This window comes from Emys orbicularis, chromosome 1, assembly GCF_028017835.1.
Source record: "Emys orbicularis isolate rEmyOrb1 chromosome 1, rEmyOrb1.hap1, whole genome shotgun sequence".
Taxonomy (NCBI): Eukaryota; Metazoa; Chordata; order Testudines; family Emydidae; genus Emys; species Emys orbicularis.
Genome location: NC_088683.1, coordinates 111,977,621 through 111,992,317, shown reverse-complemented (window position 1 = coordinate 111,992,317; position 14,697 = coordinate 111,977,621). Strand labels below are relative to the sequence as shown.

Sequence of the window (14,697 nt, the reverse complement as noted above, 5' to 3'; positions counted from 1 at the left end):
ATTTGTGTTAAATGGCAATTTGGTGCACCTGTTTAAAACCCACAATCCTGTGTTGGCTCCAAATAATTGCAACAAATTACTGGTTTAATCTAGCTGTGCTAGTATGTTTTAAAAACCAAATTGATACCATACTGTTGTTTAAAGGGGGAAGGATAGCTCAGTGGTTTCAGCATTGGCCTGCTAAACCCAGGGTTGTGAGTTCAATCTTTGAGGGGGCCATTTAGGGAACTGGGGTAAAACAAAATTTGTCTGGGGATTGGTTGGTCTTGCTTTGAGCAGGGGGTTGGACTAGGTGACCTCCTGAGGTCCCTTCCAACCCTGATATTCTATGATTACTAAAGGGATGCTATCAACTTAAATGTGACCCTTAATTTTTTTTAAAACCAAGTTATAAAATCATAGACTATTAATAAGGGTTTACTTATCAGACTGAAAATAGTTCTTAGAGAAAGTTCCTGTGCAGGGTTTGAAACCCCAACATTGAGCACTAGGACACTGAAAAAGTGAAACGAATTAAAAGTCGTAGAACTGCATTTTTTCCCCGTTGTCTACACTTGGAGAAATGCAGAAAGTAAAGCGCATAAGTTGTTACCAACTAAATTAGATTTTTAAAATTCTTTCATTTGTTGTAGTGTAAGGCAGTGTTGTTCTTGTAGGTAAACAAAAGTTTACCGTAACTACTTAAATTGATCATATCCCTATGGCAATAGCAACTCATGGAAATTAGGCAGAACCTATATATTTGGGGGGGGAGGGATAGCTCAGTGGTTTGAGCATTGGCCTGCTAAACCCAGGGTTGTGAGTTCAATCCTTGAGGGGGCCACTTGGGGATCTGGGGCAAAATCAGTACTTGCTCCTGCTAGTGAAGGCAGGGGGCTGGACTCAATGACCTTTCAAGGTCCCTTCCAGCTCTAGGAGATGAGATATCTCCATTTATTATTATTATTATTATTATATTATATTTTGGCTGCACTTCTGCAGGTGGATCTACGTGGACAGACTAGAGTTCCCATTGAATTCAGTGGAGCTTTCGGCAGGTACATCAGTCTGGCCACATGGATCCTGCTGCAGGACTGGTACATCTCCATAGCAAGCAGGAGTCTGAGCCTGATACTCTCTACAGACTCAGGCTTCAGATTCAGGCTGGATCTCTGGCTTTGAAGCCTACTCACCTTCCTAGGCTTCAGAGCCGGAGCTCCAGCCCAAGTCCTAATGTCTACACAGCTATTTTTAGTGTCATATCATGAGCCCATTGATCTGGGCTCTGAGATTCACTACTGCAACATCCTATTTCTGTGTAGAAGCAGTACCCTTCGTTAAAATTGTTGGAAGAAAACATTTGCTTAATTTTTAGGATTGATGTCTCTCTTTTTGTAAGTTATACCAAATCCAACACAATTTCTGGATACCTGAGGATCAGTTATATTTATATATGGGGCGAATGGGAAATAATAGAATATCAGTCACTCAGAAAATGATTTATTCAAGAGAATTTTTAACTTTGAAATACTTGTACTACAAAAGCAGCTGCATTGCTGAAGCACATAATAGGTTGGCTCTCTAAGCCAATTAGAGTGTAGTGGTCAAGAGAAGTACAGGAATCAGCTGTCATTTTATTTTACCAACATTCATCAGATATACTAAATGACTGATGTATAATTATTCTAACAGACGTAAAATACTTGTAATAGAACACTGTCAAGGGTATATTTCCTACTCTTAGGGAAAAAGTCTATTTTGCATTTATGATTAAGTGCCTTACTATTTTTGTAGCAGAAAGGACACCATTATCCTCTGAAAACATTTAATCTCTTCCACTGATATCATTATTCTTAATGTAAAGGAATTGTAAAACAATAGTTACAGTATATTACAGGGTAATTCACTTCCCAAAACAGGTGTAATTGTGGCATTCTTCCACCGGACCCTCTGTTTGAAACTTTCCTTGCCTAACTTTGTGCAATTTATTGACATGGAAGTTTGGGGGCAAGAATCTCAAAGGATTAACAACTTTCTCCTTGTTTTCCATTCATAAATGCATAGAGCAAATAATGGTCTTCCTTACAATATATGTAATTTGAATAGTCCATTCTTATAAATATTCTGTTTTTATATTAATAACAGCTCTGTATTCAATAATTTCATAATTATCCTCCTTACCTTGTAGATGGGGGTCTCATGACACTGTATTAAAGGGCTTTGTAAAGTCCAGATAAATTGCATCCTTCCTAATATTTTAAAAGTAAAAATAATGACTATATTTGTTAGCCTTGATTGATGTGATGTGAATCTGTGTTGTCTGCCCTCAGTGAAATTATAGCCTTCTGGGTGTGTTCTTGTTGTGTTCCTTTATTAAGGTTGGTTTATGGTTCTACAGATTTCTGGAGACTCCTCAAATTTCTTCTTAAATTGGTACATTAACTTTATTATCTTATTTTAAGTAAATTTTGAAATGAACCTTCTTAAGATTCTCTGTGTAGGCCAATTACTTCAGAATTTTGTGGTTAAATGCCATATGGTCCTGGAGTTCTTCTAAGATGTCTAATTTCCTAGTAGTTTGCTTGCATCTGAAGATTTTAAAAAATATTTTGCCTTTCTTCTTTTTGACTTTTCAAATCTGTTTCTGTATTCTTCACCTGACTCATTCTTTGTGGAAAACGGACACAGTCAAATGAAAGAGAATTTCTCTCTCTCTCTCCTGTCAGTGAATTGTTCTCATTCTTTCCTTCTGTCTGTTTCTCTCCTTAAATGGCCATATTTTTTTATATACATTCTACTTGGAGAGGAATATTGTTTTAATCTTCTGTAATTTTAATTTCACACTCATCACTTTTGTTCTCCCTCTATATTGTAATGTTTCCACTCTTTCTCTGTATATAATATTTCATACCTTGCTTATGCCTTTCTCTTATCCATGATATATTTTGTGGTTTTTTTGCATGCTGTGTGGATTCTTTTCATTCCTACAGTATTTTTAGCTAGAAATTGCCCATATCCTGCGGGCATGCACTTAATTTATCTTTGAACGCTTTCTATTTCCCCAATGTGCTCCTTTCCTCCATTGCTTTGTGATTCAATGTTTCCTGCATTCCTTGAAAACATGCTCTGCTGAACTTCAGTGTCCTATTTTTTCTCTCTGTAAACACATTTTAGTCCTCATTATAAAATATCTCCTAACTGGGCTTTGGGCACTATTATTCAGATGCCTCTGCTCCTCTAGTCATGTTCTGTGTTACTCCAAACAGTGTGAGAATTGTTCATTTTCCAGTTCTCTCTAGGTATTGTGTAGAGCAGCAATTCTGTGTTATAGTATAGATATTTTGCTAGCATTCTTGCCAGCCTTAGCAAAAGGAGTTGAGAGTTGTTACTACTGGTTTCTGCCCTTTGAACCCTTCCCATTACACTAATCTTGTGTCACTAATTCTGGTTATTCTGTCATTCCTAGTGGTGAGTATGTGCTTTTATTTCTCCTTTGGTTTTAGATGTTAGCTTTCTGTATTATCAAATTTCATGAAAAGGCACAGGCTGGGAATACTGTCTAAGCAACACACACAATACAATAGTGCAATAGCATCCAACCACTCTGATGTCTTCATCTTATACCTGTACTTTGCTCTGTGGTTAAGACTTGTTACTTACAAAGCATTATGGAATGGCTTCAACCTAATAGCACAAAACACTACAATAAAAAGAAAGGAGCGATATTGATCATTCCCAAAACAATGAGTCTATTTGAATGTATATACATACAAAATAAATGTGTGATAGTTATTGCTGTGGTTAATTGCCTACACTACAAAATCAGGTCTGGGTTCAAGAAGAGGTCAAAACACGTGGCTCATTATGGAGAATGAGAATATTATCAGATTTGGGCATCGCAAGAAGGCTTTAATCCAAATGGCTTTACTCCTCCAGGTTATTGTTTGCCTTCTGCACGGGGTTCCTAGAAAACATTGCCTCTCCCATTGATTTAAATAATGACTAGCTTAGTAGTAAATACCATTATACCATTACAGAAATGAGTTATGAGTCAACCCATACTATGTGTAAAATTGTGATTTTTACCTGTGCATCCCAGGCATGACTTTGGGACAGTATTTCAGGTGAGGTATTGTAATACTTAGCTGTACATGTGCTCATTAGTAGCACTTCTGAAATTGCCTCTCACTTATGTTTGTCTTCTGACTTATTCACTATTGTTTCACTGCTATTTTGGGGCTTCCTATTGGAAAGTGCCTAAGTGTACTTCCCAGTATTTAACATACAGCCTTCCTGCATGGATCTTTCAAAGACAACAGCTGTTTTATTCTATTAATGGCTGTGAGTGTCGCTCAGATTTGGGATTGCCTTAAATTTCTTTTATTTCTATTAATTTTCTAATCTTGCTGAGTGGATGTTGTGTCCTTGGTACCCCAATGATAGAACCACTCTGAATGTCATAATGTGGTATGTCAGGTTCTGCATAATAGCTATCCTGCACATCCACTGTATTCTGTTAGATAAAGTTAAGATTATAATTCTCACAGCAAGATACTGTTTGGGAAAAAATGTTTGTGAAGCCAGGTGTACACTCTCAACTACTGGGATTCAGGGGCAAGTGTACCAGATGTTATATCAGGATATCCTCCTGGAGAGTTGGTACTTGTGCTAGCCCTGGTTTAGTTTGTTAAATTTGAGTTCTCCTGCTTAGCTGCTACGGCCTTGTCTCGACTGGTTATTTGTCCCAATTTCAGTTCTCAATTGTAAAACAATGGTGTGCTTGCGATGTGTTGGTGTAAACCCCTGCTTTAGATAGGGCAAGCTGCAATTTGCACCAGTGTCGTTTACCCAGGTTTCAAACAGGGGTATGCTCCACTTGGGAAAGCTCCAGTTTTCATGTCCGTAGAAGGGGTTTGCACCTGTGCATCTACACCAGTGCCTGGCCACTGATGGGATAGAACTGCAAATGCATAATCCAGACAACGACTGGCAAGGAGTGTGCATTTGTCTCCCCAACTCCTCCAGATCTGTTGGTTTTTATCTGCTGTTCACGGTGTCTGGTTTTGTGTGTAATTGTCTTTCTTCTTCTCAAGTGTCTCCTCCCCACGGTTCATACCCTGGCTGTTCTGGTGCCTGCTTTGAGCAGGAGCAGTGATGTGAAATTGACATTAATTAGCTGTTTACACTTTCAAGATACTGTGTAATCTACTTCTGATGTAGGTCAGATTGAGCAGTACTTGATGGTATGCTGTACTGGTGCATCTCTGGCCCCATCATTAGTTTCTGCAGAATTTTTTTAGGGCCTTTAGGTTTGTGAAGAAAACCTTCAGAATGTGATCAGTGCCTCATTGTCTCACACTGAGTCTGCAGATGGATGAATGAAAGGATAGTTGTACAGAAGCATGAACTGTGTCCCCTTCAGCTAAAGGATTTTAACATTGAAACCAATTACAGTGTTGACTGTTTTCCTGCTGATCAGTTTAGTGGATACATCTAGCTAGTTTGAGCGTGTGGGCAGAGCTGAGTATAGATAGACTTAGAAGGATTAGATTTTGATTGGTAAAAGTCAGTAAACATCAATTTCCCCACAAATGAATGAAAAGATATTTCCATTGATAATGATAAAAATTTATGGATAGGCAAGAGAGAAAAATGGTGCTTGAGAGCTTATTATAATTGGCTTTAAGGCAGGGTGGATAAAAATCAATTATTTTAAAAAATAAATAAATAAAGGATTTTATTTAAATCGGATTTGTTGATTTAAATAGGTTTTTTCCTCAAAAAGCATTTTAGCAAAAAAATCCGATCTAAAGATAGTTTTAATTAAGATACATTATAGCTCAAAGATATCTCATCATGGAATAGGGATTATAAATTCTAGTTCTATAGTATGAGACAATATATTCATGTAATGTTTAAGGAAAGTTTTGTAAATGAGTTCCAATAGTTCATGGATTAGGGACCCAATTTTATGGGGTTCCAGGAGCTTCTGTATAGATTATTTAGGTTAATCTTTCTATCTACCCAATGGGACTCAGTGCTCAGTCTAGAAGATACCATCAGAGATGCTTAGTTCTGCAGTTCTCAAACTGTGGATTTGTGTCTCCAGAGATAACATGCTTGTTAATAGCAAAAAATTTTTTAAATACATAAATAATCTATAAAGGTGAGAAATAATAGACCTCAACCCTATTGTCCCTCTGCAAATTTGTGTACACAGAGTCAATCCCTTACCTCTCTCTAAAAGTGCAGAGTTTCAAAAAGTTCAATGAATAGAAGATTTTTGGGGGCGGAATAGATCTGGACAAGGAGACGAAGTCTGGCGATAAATGTGAGAAGGGAGGGACAGGCAGTAGAAACAAAAGTGAAACTTTTTGAGCAGCATATTCCAGAAGTCTTGAGGTCTTTCTGAGTGTAACCTTCATTGATTTGAGATCTACCATACCATTCTCTCACTAGAAGGGAAAACCTATAATGGCAGCAGGCCGTAAAAGAGACCCAGTTTGGGAATAAGAACCATTCAAGAAATATAAAGTTGATGATGTTTTAAAGAAAGTCACACCAGTGAACTGGTAGAAGTCACTTAAGCACTTGGATTAGACTGTTGAAGTGATAATCTCACTTTTAACAGCAGTAGCTTCTTCTGCCGGTGTAGAAAGAATATTTTCTTCCTTTGGACTAATTCATTCCAAATTGAGAAATTTTTTGGGTCCTGAAAAAGCAGGAAAGCTTGTTTTTCTTTTCCAGATTCTGAACAAACAGGAAAATGAAGGTGAAGACGACCGAGTTAGCTGCAGAAGCCAATATTTTAAGTTTCTCATGTTGACCTGGCTGACAGTCGATTGAATTTTTTTTTAAAATATTTCATTTAACTATTTTATTTAAAACCAATTTTAACAAAAACCTCATTTAAAAAAAAAATTGAATGTTTAACTAAATTCAAAAATGTATATGCTTGTTTTGTTAAAATATTATATGTTTGCTGTTGAAGAAAAAAATCCAGCATACATAACGTTGTTGTTTTAGTTAAATAAAACAATTTAAACGTCTGTCTGGTGATGTTCTCCTCCTAATACAGCTGTTATGCTCATACAAAGCACACGGGATCTTTATAGAGGAAGGCAAATACACAGCATTTATTGAAAATACAATAGTTAGCATGTGCTTTTCAGTCACACACACGTACACATAGACACACACCCAGAGTCCTTCCAGTGATATTTATAGTTACCAGTCTGTTGTAGCTCGAGTCAATCTAATGGCCAGTTAGATTGAGCACGAGTGTGGAGCTGGGCTCTTGTCAGTCACGATCTGATGCTCCGAGGCTTTGCAGGACTGAACCCAGAGTTCCATGGCAAAACACCCCAGCTTTAGCTGTTGTAAATTCCCATTTGAGTCCATGCATTTTGCAATGTCATCCTGTAATCATTAGTCCTTAAGTGGTGTTATCATTTGATGGTTATTGTCGGGCTTCCCATCGTTATCTCCTATTTGTTGTCTCACCTTCGGGGGTGCCTGCCTCACCTCTGAGGTCGTCAGTGCTGCTAACATGTTTAGCACTGGCTACAATGGATGTTTTCTGATTGTCTTCTGGTCTTTCCAAGTCTCTCACTTCTTCTTGACCATCTGGACGTTTGTGATGGCTTTCACACCTTATCTTTTCCTGACGCATGCATTCCTCATTCACACAAACAATCTCTTACAGAAACCTTCAAAGGTATGCAGACAACAGTATTGTATATTTAGCAGCATACATTGTAAATCAAGCCTTGCTAAATCTTATAACTAAAATAATTCAGATTGGGGCTTCAGGCCCTCAACATTCCTCTAATCTCCTTAACATAGGATACAATACAAGATCCTGTCTCTTACTTACTAAACCTTAAAACAAAGAAATGTATATTTTAGAGTGCCTAATTTGTAATACATATAGGAAACCATAGTAGACATTATAACTTATCCTAAAACAAAAGGGTGACCATAATCAGTCATAAGGATTGTTCTGGTCTGTCATTCCTTTCTGCTATTCAAAAAGGGTGGCTGACAGGATGAAAGCAAATCATACGTTAATTCTTATGGGACATTATAAAATCCTGCTCCTACACAGCATGGCAAGAAAATCCTCCAAATACTAATGATTAACCTGTTTAATTGGAGATAGTTCACCTCCCAATGACTTCATAAATATCTGCTTCAGTTACCTTTGATAAATGAAATAACCAAACAATCATTCATTTCCTGATATAGCTATAAAACTAATCTGAAACGTTTTCAAAATAAATCACTTTAAAAATGTATAGTGTGTACCTTCTACATCTATCTCTGAGTTGTGAAGAATATGTATTAAGGTTATAACAACCATCAAGAATGCACTTTTATGTAGAAATCCATGATCAAATGAAGTCTTCCTGACTAGTGATTTAAATCAGTTTGATTTAAATCAAATCCACCCTGCTTTAAGGATATTTACTTTTACTCCTGATGGCATTTTGCGCCAAAAAAATAAAAATTCTGCGCACAATATTTTAAAATTCTGCAAATTTTATTTGTTAAATAAATGTGAAGGCTCCAGCATGGCATTGGGGAGCATAGGCCACTGGCTGCATAGAGGTGGGAGATCACTGTGCATCTCCCCCACCCCCACCCCCGGTGACACAGATTCAGAGGTGAGGCTACACCCAACCGTGACACAGCGCAAGGACCGGGCCTGCCCCAGAAACAACCCAGGTCCCTGCCTCTCCAGACCAGGTGCACCACGTGTGGACATGCAGACTGAGCAAGGCAGGATCCAAGTTTTGGGGGCGGGAGATCCAGGTGTGGGTTGAGAGCAGTGATGAGCTGCCAAAATCTGAACAACTGGTTCCCTCCTCACCCCACAAGGGGGTCGTGGCCTGCCCCCCGGGACCCCTGGCTCATCCTACCACCCCTTCTCCCTGTCCCCTGACCGCCACCAGAACACCTGCCCCATCCAACCACCCCTTCTCCCTGTCCCCTGACCGCCCCTGGAACCCCTGCCTCTGACTGCCTCCCACCGCCCCATCCAACCCCCCCCTCCTTCCTGACTGCTCCCCGGGACCCCTTGCCCCCATTCAACCCCCCTGTTCCCCACCCTCTGACCGCCCCGACCCCTTGGATTTACACAGGTGTTACAGAGAGCATAATTTGGCCAGCTGGACTTTTACTGTTGGTGATTGTATGCAAGAAGGAAAGAATGCAGCTCTGTAAATCCCATCTGGAATCTCAAAGCAGGGCTGGTAGCTAGTTTTAAGAAAATGTTGAGGAGATGATTCTGTCCTGTAGTGAAAGCTTTTGCTATTTCCGAGTTCTCATTGCTGTTATCTCATATTGTAGGGGAAACTCTGCTATTGCCATCATTGCTTTGCCAAGTCAGGGCTATATTGCCTCTGCTTTGCTCTATGGTCCTACTATAAGTTACCTCACGCATAAATTCTGTACTTTTTTCCACGAATGCAGTTGTGTGTAACTCTGCAAAAGATGATGCATTTACAATATCCTTATTGAGGATTTGAAATTCCTCAATAGTTGCATTTGACAACTTATCCCTCACTGGAAACACTTTTTAAAATGAGAAACTTTATCTTGGAAGGACCTAATGATACATTTAAAGAGCAACAACAAATTTAAATTGTTGTTTGACAATATCTACAGCTAGTACAAGTCCATAAGTGTTAATGTCTGAAGTGAAATTAGGTGAGGGTGCAGTTCTTGTCTGAAAATGACTGTAAACTGGTATTGTAGGGTTTGTTTCTTGTGTATCATTAGTTATTGATTGAGAATGTTTCAGTCTCAGTCCTGCAAACTCATAATGGAATCTGAGTAAACCTGAGGCTATTCCTTCTCATGTAGTCTCACTCATAATAAAGATTCTGCAGAAGAAATTCTTTTGAACCACTGCAACCCATCTGTATTGTACAAGTGTGACTTAGGAAAGAATTTGGCCCTGCAGTTGGAACTTATGGTATGGGTACACCTACACAGCAAGTGGGAGATGTGATTCCCAGCTCGGGTAGACGTACGTGCACTAGCGCTGCTTGAGCTAATGCATAAAAATAGCAGTATGGCCATAGTGGTGGTGTCTGTTGTTGGCTGCATGTGTTCTCTCTGCGTGCTGCAGTGGGTCTGGCCAGATAGCCCATACCGCAGACTTTGATGGAATTGTCCAAGAAGACCACAAACTTGGTTCAGTGGCGAAGGCGCTCCACCAGGTTTATTGTTAACGAAGCACAGTTCTAATGCCCTGGCTCAATGGTTACAGGTACAGTAATTAAGACTAAGTTTTTGTCATGGATATTTTTAGTAAAAGTCAGACTGGTCATGGGCAATAATGAAAAAATCACGAAGCCTGTGACCTGTCCTTGACTTTTACTAAAAAATACTCATCACAAAATGGGTAGCCTGGGCAGGAGGTGTGGGGGCTGGGAGCTTCAGGGTCCCCCTCTGCTGGAGGCTCCAAGCTGTGGGGGACCCCCCTGCCACCCACAGCAGCTGGGAGCTCCGGGGGTCCCTCTTGCTACTGGGTCCCCCCTGCTGTCCGCGGTGGATGGGTGGGGAGCAGTCGGGGGTCCCCTTTGCTCTCCGGGAGCAGCGGATTCCCCTGCCTCCCATGGTGACTGGGAGCGGCGGTGGCATGGAGCTGTGGGGGTCCCCCCTGCCAGCTGCGGTGGCCGGGAGCTGTGGGGGTGTCTGGCATGATCTTCTGGAATGTGTTTGTGCAAGTGTCCAGTGCCTAGCTCTTTTTAGGAGTGTTTGTGTTTTTGCGACACTAGCCGTGTTCTTGCCAAGTTCACGTTCCGGACAGCGAACCTGCAGGCAGGCATGTTTTGTAACAGGGCCCGACTTTTGTTTATAGCCTGATTCTTGCTAACTTTGCTTTATATAAGCAGGGCCTTAGGCTTTACGGCAGGTCTTATGTCTGTCTCCAGGCTCTCTTTTTCTACTACAAATGCCATTGATGGCAGTTTGGGCTAGCTGCGTGAGTACAGGCCCTTCTGACCCTCAGCTAAATACTCAGGCGGCTTGTGTGAGCTGTCATCCATGCCAGCTTAGCCACACTGCTACTTGTAGGCAATAATATGAGCAGAACTTGTGCGTGTGTAGGTGTACCCTATATCTTTACCACAGAGTTAATGTAAATTATCTATGCTCAAGTTAACTCCTCTTGAGTTAGCCTGGTTTGAGTGAGAGAATCCATCCTGCAAAATAACACTGAAGCTACACAGAATGGGGTTAGACGTGAACTGCTGATGAGTTGTGCTAACTCCAGCTGTGTTCTATTATCTCCTGGTGGGCCAGCCAACTTGAGTTAAAAACGTCAGACTCAAGGATTTTTGTGTGTGGATGGACTTAAGCCAAGAGCTGCCTGTAATTCAATTTAGCAGTGAAGACATGGGCTGTGGATGGATGAAAAGAGATAGGATCAAGTCCTATTTTCTAACTGTTGGCTCTGTAGAGTTGCTTGGGAAGAAAGTAGTTAAAATATACAAGTCAGAAGATGTATCCAAAATTCATATAGGGAACAGATCTGTGGAATGAGTGCCATATTTATGTAGTTATTTTTCAGAGTGGGTTCACATTCCAATTCAGATTATTTAGGTGTGATTATTTTGGACTTTTTTCATCATAATGTAACTCCAGCTGTGGTTTGCAAATCTGACAGCAGCATAACTTTTAGTGTGGTTTTTAAGTGTTTCTCTCTTTGTTGGTAAAATAGCTCTCTCCCACAGCATGAAGCTCTTATTTTTTAAAAAAAATTAAAGCTTAGGCAATGTTCCCGTTGAAATTCTGAGTAACAACTGAAGGTTTTGGCCCTGTATGCTTGAGGAGGAGATGATACATTCTAAGGTAGATGCCTTATCCATAAATATTCTCTTTAATACTCTCTTGCTGTGTGTGTTTCCTTTAGTGGGACAGATAGTGATTTGGCTGTCTTGTCCCATCACATCAATAAAAATCTGTTACTACTTTGCACTTTATAATTTAACCCCTTAGCAAGTCACTTTTTAATTCCATTCTCTTATCCTCCTTTCACTGTGTCCATCTCTCACTATGACACCTTAATCTGCCTTTGTAAACAATGATATGATTAGGTTCATGACCTCCATATCCGTTCTTGACTTTAAACTATTGTTAAAGAAACCGCTTTCTACTCTGAAAATAATGAAGGGTAGCAGCAGTTAATCTTGGGAATAAGACAATTGTTACCAAATTTTATTTACTATTTTGATTTAAATAATACCCCCGTGACAGTGTACAAACCCTGCACTGGAAAGGAAGGAGGTAAGGAGCTACTTTGGGACCGGGCAGCCCTGCCCCGCCTCACCTGCAAAGCATGCGTGGGCTGGAGAAGGAACTTAAAAGGGGAGCACAGCTCAGTATGTTATACGAATAGAATAAAAACCAGCAGGATCTTATTAAGAGGGATAAGGCAAAGATGCCACATTTATTGTAAATATAATGATAAAGCAAAAGATAAAAGTAAACAACGTTGTTTGACTACTTATTCCTATCACTACTTATTCCTTATACACACATATATATAGATAGATAGATTCATTCACACAATCATTCATTCAAGTTCTGTATAGGTGTTATAGTTACCAGCCTAGAAGTTGCTCATGCCAAGTTACTGGCCAGGTATCTTGGTCATGAGGATGGAGCCGAGTCTGTGTCAGATGCACCTGATGCTCCTGGAGGTTGGCAGCAGAACCAGAGAGACTCAAAGTCATCAGTCTTTAGAGTCCATTTTTATAGGAATTAATTCCTATGTTAGTCTATGGGAGCTGTTTCATCCTGCTGTTGCTGACTCAATCAGCAGATGGCACATTCCTGTCCAAAGTGGCACATTCCTGGTGGCTCCACACTGTCCAAAGTTTGTGTTTCTCATCCTTCCAGGTGATGGGGTGGATCCCAGTTTACCCTCCGGAGGTTTTCTGGTCATCCATTTGACACATTCTTCGGCCGATGGATACTTCCTTTCTAGGCTGGCACCTCCCTAACCATCCATGTATATCAAGCATTCATCAGCATACATTCCATACCTTAACCATATTTTAATTTACTGTCTCCACCACTTTCAGAGTGTGTGCTAATTCATTTGAGACTCCCGACCCTTTAATCACAGAGGGTGGGGGTCTGTCCTAGGAGCCGTTGAATGAAGTGAAAGTCACTTAAGGGCTTATAGTGTTTGTTTGCATTGTATCAATTACTTCAAGAACAAAGTCAGTTAACTTGTTTGTAAGTTTTACATAGTAGTAAAGTATCTTTCACAGGATAGATATAATCAATGGTTGCTACAGACAGTAGCTTACAAGTTTTAACAGAAGACCCAAGAGATTTTTGTACTTGGTGAAACTGTTGGATTTTAAAGTGTGGGGGCCAAATTATGAGGGGGTCACTGTCTCTTGGGGGAATCACTGTTAGTACCTTCTTTAATATCCCTACAAGTAGCTGGCTGGTAGAGGTGGAGAACTGACCTACACCCTGATCTCTTGGGAAGGAGCACTGCAGGTGCTGCTACTAGCTGTACCACCTTTGCCAAACCCACAGAGAAGGGACTTGCAGCTCTCAGAAGGTCTGAGACTTTTTGATTTCAGTTATTTCATATTTTTACTTTATCCATTGGGAAAAGGATTTGGTAGGAAGTGATCTAGGGAGGCGAAACAGCTGTCTAGCCCTTGGAGTAGCAGGATTTAGCTGCTTACTATTGGGCCCCGGATTGGAACCCAGTGGAAAGGGTTCCATAGAGCTACTATGTAGCAGATAGACTTGTCAATATGCTCAATGATTATTAAATAACTACCATGTTGGTGGGTGATAATTTGGGGACTCAATAATTCAGTGATTGCCAAATACCTTTTTAGCTCCCTGCCCTCTATTCTTACCCCTCAACTGCAAACTACAGAGAAATTGAATAGTGTAGTATGGTTCTATTAAAACAAAACAACTCCCCAAACCAAACCTCAATTCACTACAATTCTGGATTGACAGGTGATGTACCCAGGCTTAGTAAATGTTAGTAGATGATTAACAAGGTATTTCCTCGAACCTGTATGTATATATTATTGCCGATCTCGTTACACTTCTACCAACCTCATACACAAGTTCTGCAGAGGGAAATGCCACTCAGAGGGAATTTAGGATTGTGCAGTCTTAGAGCATGTCTACACTTACCTCTGGAGCGATCGATCCAGCAGGGTTCGATTTATCGCGTCTAGTGACGACACGATAAATCGACCACCGAGTTCTCTCCCGTCGACTCCGGTACTCCACCGAAGCGAGCGGTGGAGTCGACGGGGGAGCGTCAGCAGTCGACTTACCGCACACTGCGATAAGTAGCTCTAAGTACGTCGACTTCAGCTACGTTATTCACGTGTCTGAAGTTGCGTAACTTAGATTGATCTTCCCTTCCCTCCCCGCCCCCCAGTGTAGACCAGGCCTCAGTGAAAGTATTTAACTGCTGTGTTTTGTTAGCTGCTGCTGGTTGATTGTCCTATAGGCAAGATGCATCAGCTTTGCAATCCGTGGAGTTACCTGCCAAAAAGTGTACAATAGCCGTGCAAAATTCTACTTGGGGTACAGGTCTGTCTCATCTTACGCGGGGGTTCTGTTCCGCGGTTAGCGCGTAAAGCGAAAACCGCGTATAGTCAAAATTACATTGAGTTCAATGGCGGGCGGAATCGCCCGCACTACAGGTACAGT

The 14,697-nt window shown here is 40.5% G+C and overlaps 1 protein-coding gene across 2 annotated transcripts in view; it reads left to right on the top strand.

The window, feature by feature from the left end:
• Positions 1–14,697, top strand: part of DNM1L (dynamin 1 like) — a 56,531-nt gene that overhangs the window by 757 nt on the left and 41,077 nt on the right. The window lies entirely within an intron of this gene.